This window comes from Eutrema salsugineum, unplaced genomic scaffold, assembly GCF_000478725.1.
Source record: "Eutrema salsugineum unplaced genomic scaffold, Eutsalg1_0 scaffold_6, whole genome shotgun sequence".
In the NCBI taxonomy this organism is placed as follows: domain Eukaryota; kingdom Viridiplantae; phylum Streptophyta; class Magnoliopsida; order Brassicales; family Brassicaceae; genus Eutrema; species Eutrema salsugineum.
The window spans coordinates 13,541,902-13,552,499 of record NW_006256547.1 but is presented as its reverse complement, the minus strand read 5'-3'; the positions used below and the strand labels follow the sequence as shown (position 1 = coordinate 13,552,499).

The window sequence follows — 10,598 nt, the reverse complement described above, 5'->3', positions numbered from 1 at the left end:
CAACCGGAATCACTCAATTCGGACAAGTTTCATGGAATTTACACTCTTCGGAATGCCAAGTGTTCCAAGTGTTCCAAGCATAACATTCGGCTAAAAAGAGGGAAAAGAGTTCATCACAAGTAATTTGGTTGTGATCCAAGTCCTCGAAGCTTAGTGGACTTGTGATCCAATCTTGTACTCTTTTTCCCCACCACTAGTTTTGTCACAATGGGTTTTCTAGTGATGGATTTTTAATGAGGAAAGATTGGATCACCTTCTTAATAAGGTCCACTAAGTCCAGCCCAAATGAGACGGCCAATAGAAGGGGAGCGTGTGAAGACATTAGACAGCTCATACTTGTATTTCCTAGACATGTCTATTGATGGCCGAGACTCTCTTACTTTCCTTTATATTCTCTTGTAATCTCATTTGAGAAACCATCTTTCTTTTATCTAAAAATGTTTCTAAGTAAGATCATTTGTTCTTCAGAACATCTTAGTTTGTGAGTGTGTCATATCTCTCAAACACCCGATTCTTAGGTGTGTAATATCCTAAGAATCAAACCGGTAAATCAAAGGGCTATCAATCCCCTTGTCAAAGTAGTATAAGGGGTGTCAATCCAAGGATGTGGAAGCTAGACACTAGACTATATGATCTGTTACTTAATTCAAGCAAACAAGTAGGGTTTGATTCAAACAGGTGATTAAAAGGAAACTAAATAAGATTAACAAACTAGCAATGATTAAAACAAGAAGCAAATGATAGATGGTAAACAAGAAGAGAAGACTAAGCCTCTAGGTGTGGTCATTGATTATGGTGCTTTCAATGAAAACTAATGATGCAAGACAACAATGCAACACTTGCAACTCTTTAGTCTAGGCTTCATGATCAGATTAATCCACTCTCATAAAAGAAATCCCTTTGCAAATCACTTAATTAAGTCTAACAACCATTAGAGATAACCAAGCAATCAACAAGCATAATGTTCCAAGCCTAATAAGTGACCAAACAATCTCTAACAAAGAAAGACTGAATCCTTAACAGAAAGACATAGCAAGCAATCACATGATCTCTAATCCAATCAACTTAGAGTTTAAAGCAAGATTAATCCTCTCATGAAGGTATTAATCTCTATACTAATCCATTTTCAAACCAAATTCCCATTTGTGAAATATAAACTAGTAAGCATTAAGAATCAACTCTAATATGTCATTTATGCAATTAACAAAGATCATCATGGCATTAATGCATAAACCCTTAGTTAGCTTTCATTCAGGTATTTCATCAAACACCTTTGGTGCATGAAAAACCCAGATTCTAGACCCAAGTGATGTGCAAGGATCTAGCATTAGGATCAGCTAAATAAGGAAAGGAGAAGAGAATCTAAGCTTAAACAATAATTAATCTACATCTAAGCATCCTAAATCTACACATCTTGAAGCTTAAAAGAATACTACTCACTAATCATGATGAACACACCATTTCCTTTGCAAGAGGTGATGTTAATCATGATTAGAAGTAAAGATGAGATGAAGAAATGATAAGATATCTCTTGATCAAACTCGTTTTTACACTAAAGAGGCAAAGAAACAAAGAGAATAAAACTTAGTCTGCTGGATAATGACTAAAACATATATATAGGTAGGGTTTCATGATGGGCAACCTAGAACAAACTAGGTATTGGTCCCAAAAAGGCCCATAAAAACGTCCTGGTTCGAGAATGTGTCGACCTGATTTCAGTCGGTGCAGGAGCTCGATATTTCTTCGGCTTTTTGAAGCGGGTTACACCAAGACACTACACCGTCTGAACTCACCTCGGTGCGGCGTTAAGGATAGCTTCAGGGGATCAGTACCTCAGTCAGTGCAGCATCTCGACAATCCCTAAGCATTTTAGCTTACAAAAGCCAGTCAAAAACGTCAAGGTTCCAAGGTAAGATCGACCAGAGTTTGGTCGGTGTTTCTTCTCGGTATGAATGTAAACCGCCTGCACCAATTCCTTCTTTACTCTTTGTTCACTGGTCCGAACCTTGCTCTTCCAACTCCACAAACGAGATGACGTCCTCAGCTCAAAGTTTGGTGAAGGGCTCAACCCCGTGTGACGTTGGCAAAGCCCCTTTCTCGTTGGTTCTTTGAGGCGCATCACGTGAGTCCTGATCGGGCCGCAAGACATGTGTTCTTTCCAATGGCGATATCTCCCAGTTCACGGCTCCAAATCGTTTTATTTTAAGTGTTCCGGAAACTAGACACCTTCTTCTTGAATCTTGGTGAAGGCCCCGGCAGCTGAATCAGATTGGATAGTCATCGCCCCACGCAATCTTTGTGACTCATCAGATCGGTCTTGAAACTGTAGCGAGACAGGTATGTCTTCCGGTGAGCTTAACCCTCAGCTCACAAGTCCAAATCCAATGATTCTACCTCTTATGGATCCGTGACCTTCTCATCTCTAAATTTTATGAAGACCCTGTAAACTGAATCGGATGTTAAATCTCCCCGAACAAGTAATCTTTCAGACGTATCGGATTGCTCCGGAATGGACGTGAGATAGGTCTATCTTCCAATGGCCTTATCTTTCAGCTACGAGCTCCAAATACCCTGATTCGAACTGTTCTGGGCTCTTGACTCAATTATCTCCAACTTTCATGAAGACCCCGACAGCTGAATCGGACGGCAAGACCTTCCGGTAATGTGATATCTGAGATGTATCTGCACCCGAGATTTTTGGCCGAGAAACTTAACCAGCCGGTACGCGTTTTGGCCGAGAAATCCACCCGCGGTACATGAAAATCGCCGAGAAAAAGCTTCCTGCAGTACAGGCTAGCGCCGAGAACCTCCAAAAGGCTATTTTCACCATTTTTAGAGCTCTGATCACCATTTCTTTTTCTGGTTTCACCTTTTCAGCTCCAAATAGCTCCAAATACACCTGATAAACACTCCAAACCATGCAAAGACTCATTGGGACCTAATGCAACCCCTAAGCCCTAAAACAACACCTAAAGGCCTAAAATGCATGAAATAAAACTGATTTGGAATGAATTATACAACCTAAATGATAAAAAACATATCATAATCTCATTTGAGAAACCATCTTTCTTTTATCTAAAAATCTTTCTAAGTAAGATCATTTCTTCTTCAGAACATCTTAGTTTGTGAGTGTGTCATATCTCTCAAACACCCGATTCATAGGTGTGTAATATCCTTAGAATCAAACCGCTAAATCATTTTCTTAGATATATCAAGTTCACTTATAGATCTCGTGTTTCATGTTTGTATCGCCAACTTTCATATTTCATAGTGTTTTTCAAACTTCTACATCAATTCACACCATCAGTAGTATCAGTTTAAGTTCAAATGAAAACCGATCATATTCTAGGGTTTTAGATTTCTTGAGGAACTAGAAATTTGGGACAAATCTCTAATGATCTGTTTGTGTTTTTGGTATTAGGAACTATGTCGGATCAACACGAGGAGACCACTTGCAATGGTTTCAACAAATTAATGATGGAAGCCATGATGGCCAAGATGAAAAAGCTCATGACCTCCCAACTTGAAGAATTTAGACAAGAGATGCTACATCATCATTCTGATTCACGGTCAAACAAAGAAACAAGGAGGAGAGATCATGGAAAAGAAAAGGTTCAAGAGCCAAATAAAAGCACCAGAGATGAGGAGGCTGATATATACTATGGTCAAGAGAGCAGCTCGTCTAGAGGAAGTAGAGGGTAGCATAGATCAACTAAAGAAGATAAGCCTACAGTTCCAGATGGTTTAGGAGGTGTCAAGCTACGCATCCCTCCATTTCACGGCAAGAATGATCCTGATGCGTATTTAGATTGGGAAAATAAGATTGAGTTGGTTTTCAATTGCCAACACTATACTGAGATAAACCGAGTTAAGGTGGCGGCAACAGAGTTCTACGACTATGCATTAAGTTGGTTGGATCAAATTGTGACTTCTAGAAGGCGTAATCAGCAGTATCCGGTTGAATCATGGTCTGAAATAAAGTATTTGCTGAGAAAGAGGTTTGTGCCGATCCATTATCCCCGGGAACTACACCAACGAATGAGGAGACTCACCCAAGGCAGCCGCACGGTAGAAGACTATTATCAAGAATTGGAAACTTTGATGTAGAGAGCTGAAATTTATGAAGATGTTGAAGCTACAATGTCAAGATTCTTGGGAGGACTCAACCGGGAGATCCAGGACAGATTAGAAATGCAACATTATGAGGAAATAGAGGAGATGCTGCACAAAGCTATCTTAATCGAGCAAAAAATCAAAAAAAGACCCTCGGTTAAAACTAGTTATGGAGCTGGAGGCCTTACCACTAAACCAAATTATCAAAAGGAGGAAAAGCCAAACTACCAACGGGAAAATAAGTCCCTAGTAAATCCAAAGCAAGACGCAAGGCCAGCAGTAGCAGTTCAAGATATCAGAAGTAAAGCTGAAGCTACCTCAACCCGATCTAGAGATGTTCGATGCTTTAAATGCCATGGGAGAGGGCATTACGCGAATGAGTGCTCTAACAAAAGAGTAATAGTACTCTTAGACAATGGAGAGATTGAGTCAGAAGAAGAGCCACCGGAGGACCCTGAAATATCTGAGGAATATGAGGCTATTCCGGCTAGAGGAGACTTAGTTGTGGCTCGGAGACTATTAAACATGCAAAGCAAGGACGAAGAACAAGAGCAGAGGGAAAACTTATTTCACACTCGCTGTGTGGTCCAAGGAAAGGTTTGCAGCCTCATTGTTGATGGAGGAAGCTGCACTAATGTAGCTAGTGAGGAGATGGTCAAGAAACTTGGACTAAAGATGACCAAACACCCGAAACCTTACAAGTTGCGATGGCTTAATGAAACTGGGGAAATGAAGGTTCAAAATCAAGTCTTGGTGCCTATTTCTATTGGAAAATATGAAGATAAAGTTTTGTGCGATGTGTTAGCAATGGAGGCTGGACATATTCTTCTCGGGAGGCCATGGCAATCAGATAAAACAGTGATACATGCTGGCTTTACCAATAAGCATTCTTTTGTTTTTCATGGCAGAAAAATCACCTTGATCCCTTTGACACCGCAAGAAGTGTATCAGGATCAAGTTCAGATGAAACAAAAGGAGAAGCCGCCCCAAAAGTCTTCTAACTTCTTTCTAAAGGCTGGTAATGTCAAGAAAGCCTTCATTTCCAAGCAGCCTATCCTCTAATTTGTGTTTAAAGAAGCACTTGAAAGTATTACTAACCTGGCACTGGCTCTGCCGAGTAAAATGAATGATCTTTTGCAGGTATATCAAGATGTGTTTCCTGAGGATAATCCAAAAGAGTTACCACCATTAGAGGCATAGAACACCAAATCGACTTTGTGCCTGGGGCGTCATTGCCTAATAGACCTGTGTATAGGACCAATCCGGTGGAGACCAAGGAGCTACAAAGACAGGTGAATGAGCTAATGGAGAAGGGTCATACCAGAGAAAGTATGAGCCCCTGTGCCGTGCTTATGCTACTTGTGCCCCAAAAATATGGGAGCTGGCACATGTGTGTCGATTGTAGGGCAATCAACAATATCACGGTGAAGTATCGACACCCCATTCCTAGGCTTGATGATATGCTAGATGAATTACATGGTTCTAGTATTTTCTCTAAGATAGACTTGAAAAGTGGCTATCATCAAATTCGAATGAAAGAAGGGGATGAATGGAAAACTGTATTTAAAACTAAACATGGACTATATGAGTGGCTTGTTATGCCGTTTGGGTTAACTAATGCACCTAGTACATTCATGAGATTGATGAATCATGTGCTTAGAGCCTTCACAGGATTTTTTGTGGTCGTATACTATGATGATATCCTAGCTTATAGCAAAAACTTGGAAGAGCATATTAATCATTTGAAATCTGTGCTAGATGTGCTTAGGAAAGAAAAGCTTATGGAAAATTTGAAGAAGTGCACATTTTGTACAGATAACCTTGTGTTTTTAGGATTTGTGGTGAGTGCAGATGGTATCAAAGTAGATGAGGAGAAGGTCAAAGCAATTCGAGAGTGGCCAACCCCTAAGAGCATTGGAGATGTGAGGAGCTTTCATGGTCTCGCTGGTTTTTATAGGAGGTTTGTCAAATATTTTAGCACTCTAGCTGCCCCTCTGACCGAGATCATCAAAAAAGACGTAGGATTCAAGTGGGGATCAGCACAAGAAGAAGCTTTTACGGTTCTAAAGGATAAGCTTACTCATGCCCCTTTACTTGTTCTACCTGATTTTCTTAAAACATTCGACATAAAATGTGACGCCTCTGGTATAGGCATTGGTGCAGTTCTGATGCAGGATAAGAAGCCTATAACCTTCTTTAGTGAAAAACTCGGAGGATCCACTTTAAACTATCCAACTTATGACAAAGAACTATATGCTTTAGTTCGGACCCTTCAAACATGGCAACACTATTTGTGGCCCAAGGAATTTGTCATACATACCGATCATGCATCTCTTAAACATCTGAAGGGACAACAAAAGCTCAACAAACGACACGCTAGGTGGGTGATAACACCGTATTTTGACCACTTTTATAGATCATAATTATGTCTTATGCAGGTGTTTTACTCTGTTTTTAATGGTTTTTAAAGTGTTTTCAATGTTTCAGAGTTTCAAAAGACTTTACAGGAAACTTGGGCAAAAGATATGCAATTTGGAACAAATGAGCAATTTTGGATAAATGCAGACCGTCAGAAGTATGACAAGCGATGAAGAACTTCTCACCGTCTGATCACCCCCAAAATTTAAGACAACATAGAGGATCCAACCAGATTTCTAATGCACTTGGTTTGGAGACAGTCCAACGGTTAGATCTTCAGATATTCCCGAGGCAAGAATGACAGAAAATGCAGTTCTAGAAGAGAACGGGTGCCGGGACCGCGGCCAACACCCATTTTCCCGTGGGTAGAGCCACCGCGACCGCGGACTTTGGTCGTTCACTTTCCCGACGACTTAATTAAAGCCCAGATCAATTCTTTTCGTTATTTTTGAAGCCCTAAGTCTCCAGAACCACTCCAGAAGTTATAAATACCCTCTTTAGGTCATTCTAAAGAGGAGAGACCAATAGAGACCGAAACTAGTAGACAAAGAGGAGAGAGAGAGAGATTTTCGTGCAACCCTAAGGAGGAGCTGCCGCCGTCTTCGAAGAGGAGCCGCCGCAGGAGTAACCATCGCGCCTCCTTCTGCTTCTCCGTTCTTCGTTCTTCTTCCCTCTTTTCTTTAATTTCCTGCAACTTTCAATACTCTGTGATGATTGTTTACAATATGTTTGAGTAGTTACCCAGTTGGGTTTAAAGGGATTTTTCAAAGGGAATTTCATGTGTCTTTGCTTATGAATCGATAGATTTAGGATTTATAATCTTCTAGATGTTCTTCGTTTGCCTTTAATCTTACTGCGTGATTCTTTGCTGGCCACTTAGAAGCCGATCTGATATGATATGTTGCGAAAGTTTTCATTGATTGTCTGAACTAGGGTGAAACGAGCAATTCTTCTATAGGAGTGGAAACCTACCTGTAGTTGAGTTGTGAATGTTGATGAGTCTTGTCCTGCTATTGCATCTTCTCCCTTCCAGAATCAGAGTGGAAACCTACTGATTAGGGGTGCGAGAGATAGTTGTTTAGTGCTGCGAAAGTAGGCTATTCATACTTCCGTGCCTCGAGTTCTAGAACATACGTAGTTGATTACCTTTATCACTTGTTTAAAATAGACATAGCTTAGTCCATGAACCCCTGCGAAACCCCTTGAGCCCCAATATTTGTCTTTTATTGCTTACAACCTTCAATTTCATCTGCTTTTTAATCGCTATTTATCTGCTTTTCATTCGCTTGTTCTTCGCTTCAAATCGCCTCTTGTTTAATCGATTTCTACTTGCTTTATTGCTTTCACTTTCAATTGCTTTTACTTGTTTAGCTTTCTAGTTTAGATTTAGTGACAACAAAAACCCAAAACCAAAACCAAAACCTTTTAGTTCTAATCTGATTTAAGCGTTGCGTTGAATTCGTACTGAAACAACTAAGTCTCTGTGGATCGATACCCTAAGTACTACAGCGCACATCTGTGCACTTGCAGACATTTAGGGGTTATAAATTTAAAACCTGAAGCTTAGTAAAACGAAAACCGACCAACCCCGTTTACAACTCGCATCAAGTTTTTGGCGCCGTTGCCGGGGACTTAAATTTGTTTCGTTGCGAATCCCAGCTTAAATCCATTAGAACACTTGTTTATTTTTACTTTTTCTTTTGAATTTTTCAGGTTTCTCTGAGATGAGAGACCGGGAACATGTTCCCGGAACTCTTGGTGATCCACCGAATCGTGTGGATGGTGATCCAAGCGATGATGACCTGACTGCTGATGAGTTTGAAGAACCGATTTATGATGACAATGAGCTAATCGGATCGGTCAAACACAAAGATGATGAAGAACTGATTGGAAGTTTCGATTCACTCGAAAAGTTCATGGGAGATCAAAGAGCTATTCAACCAGCCTTACCTGAGGATGGCAAAACCGAAATTAAGGTACCCCATATCCATTTAGTTCAACAAAATCAATTCTCTGGTTATTCATTCGAAAACCCAATAGACCATATCGAGACGTTCGAAGAATTATGTGCAACCATTACAGCAAATGGGGATTACCACAAGTGTAGTCTTTTCCCATTCTCTCTTAAAGATAAGGCCAGCAAATGGCTAAAATCTTTGCTACATGCTTCACTAAAAACGTGGGCAGCGTGTAGAACTGCTTTCCTAAATCGTTTTTATACTAGAAATCGTACAAATCTCTTAAGAAAGAAGATAAGAACTTTTAAACAAAAAGAAGATGAAGATCTTTTAGAAACTTGGGAAAGATTTAGGGAATACCAAAGAGATTGTCCACACCATGGATATGCCGAGGAATACTTGCTAAGTATCTTCTATCGCGGTATAACTCCAGAGTTACGACACTCTTTTGATGTAGCAAGTAATGAAGATTTCACAACTAGATCTGTAGAAGATGCTCACGTTTTCATTAAAAATTTTGGAAACAGCATCCAAAATCAAGTAACCTTTGGTAATTCTGCACTTCGTGAGAAGAAAGAAGAAATTTCGGAAGTTATAAAGTGTCTCCGTCACATAATGAATCATCTTGGATTGCAACAACCAAATAGGGTACACAATACGTGTAACTTTGATGGTTGGGACAACCCAATGAATTCTTATGATCAAGGGATGGTGAACACTGCAGAAGTTTATCAAATTCAAGATTTTCCATTCGTTTCTGATCACCGCGGGTCCATTCATCCGGACCGCGGCCAAGCAAGCTTTCACCGCGGTCGTGCTGCTTCTGACCGCGGCCAAGACATGATTCACCGCGGTCGTGAGCCACCTGACCGCGGGAAAACGTCTTCTGAGCCTGGTTGGACACCACCTTCCGAACCAATCTCAGCTATTCAATCTAATCCTGTTTCCTATCCTAGTTTTCCCTATTCTGAAGCTGAAAACCTAAACAAAAAGATTCTAGAGCTTGAAAAATCTATGTCTCAAGAGATTAGTGATCTTAGATCTGAACTAAAAGAGATGCAGAAGGATTCCGATACCCTCCTTAATATAATGGTCAAAACTAATTCTAAAAAGTTAGAAAACTCTGAAGAGGAGCTAAGTGAAAATTCTTTTGAAAGCTCAATTGAAGCAGATCCCTTCGATCATGTGAAAGCTATCACACTTAGGAGTGAATTAGCTTACAAAGAGCCTGAATTTCCTAAAGATCCCGAAGATGTGGAAAAGGGTATGGAAAAGGAGAAAGAAAAAGAAAGAATCACGAAGGAAGATGTTGAAAAGGAAGTGGTAGGAGAAAAGGAAGGAGAAGAAGTAAAAGAAGATACATCCCGGGAAATCCTCGGAGAAGACCCAACTCCACCTCCACCAACTCGTGTCTACAAACCTAAACCTCCATATCCTAGAGCCTTAAGAGCCCCTAAGAAAGAGAAAGAAAAAGCTAAGCTGAAAGAGCTAATCGATCAATTAAATGTGAGATTACCTTTCGTAGAAGCTTGTGCTATGATTCCTGCTTTAAGAAAATACATGAAGGGTATTCTAAAAAATTCTTTAACTCTTGAAGAAGGCGTTATGATGATAACCCATGAATGTAGTTCTATCCTGCAAAGCCGAATCCCTGAAAAAAAAAAACGATCCTGGAAGCTTTGTACTTTCATGCACCATCAATGATGTAGCTTTTGAGCGTGCTCTCTGTGATTTAGGATCTAGCATAAACACGATGCCTCTTTCAGTAGCAAAACGTTTAGGACACCACACTTTCAAGCCCACTAAAATCTCCTTAGTATTAGCTGATCGTTCTGTTAGACAACCAGTAGGTATCCTAGTAGATATTCCTGTCGAAATCGAAAGATGTTCCATACCAACCGATTTCGTAGTTCTAGAACTAGAAAAAGAACCTAAGGATCCACTTATTCTTGGAAGACCATTCTTATCTACAGCCGGAGCCATAATCAATGTTCCTGAAGGAAAAATCGACCTTCATCTAGCCGGTCTAGTTATGCAATTTGACATGAACAAAAGTTTCGATAAACCGACTCTGGATGGCAAAATTTGTTGGGTTGATGATTTAGACGG

General features: G+C 40.2%; 1 non-coding gene across 1 annotated transcript; it reads right to left on the bottom strand.

Annotated features, from left to right (window-relative positions):
* Positions 1 to 8,767: 8,767 nt before the first annotated feature.
* On the bottom strand, positions 8,768 to 8,875 carry LOC112083725. The gene has a single exon (XR_002897859.1). It is a non-coding gene; the product is annotated as a small nucleolar RNA R71 (small nucleolar RNA).
* Positions 8,876 to 10,598: the final 1,723 nt, after the last annotated feature.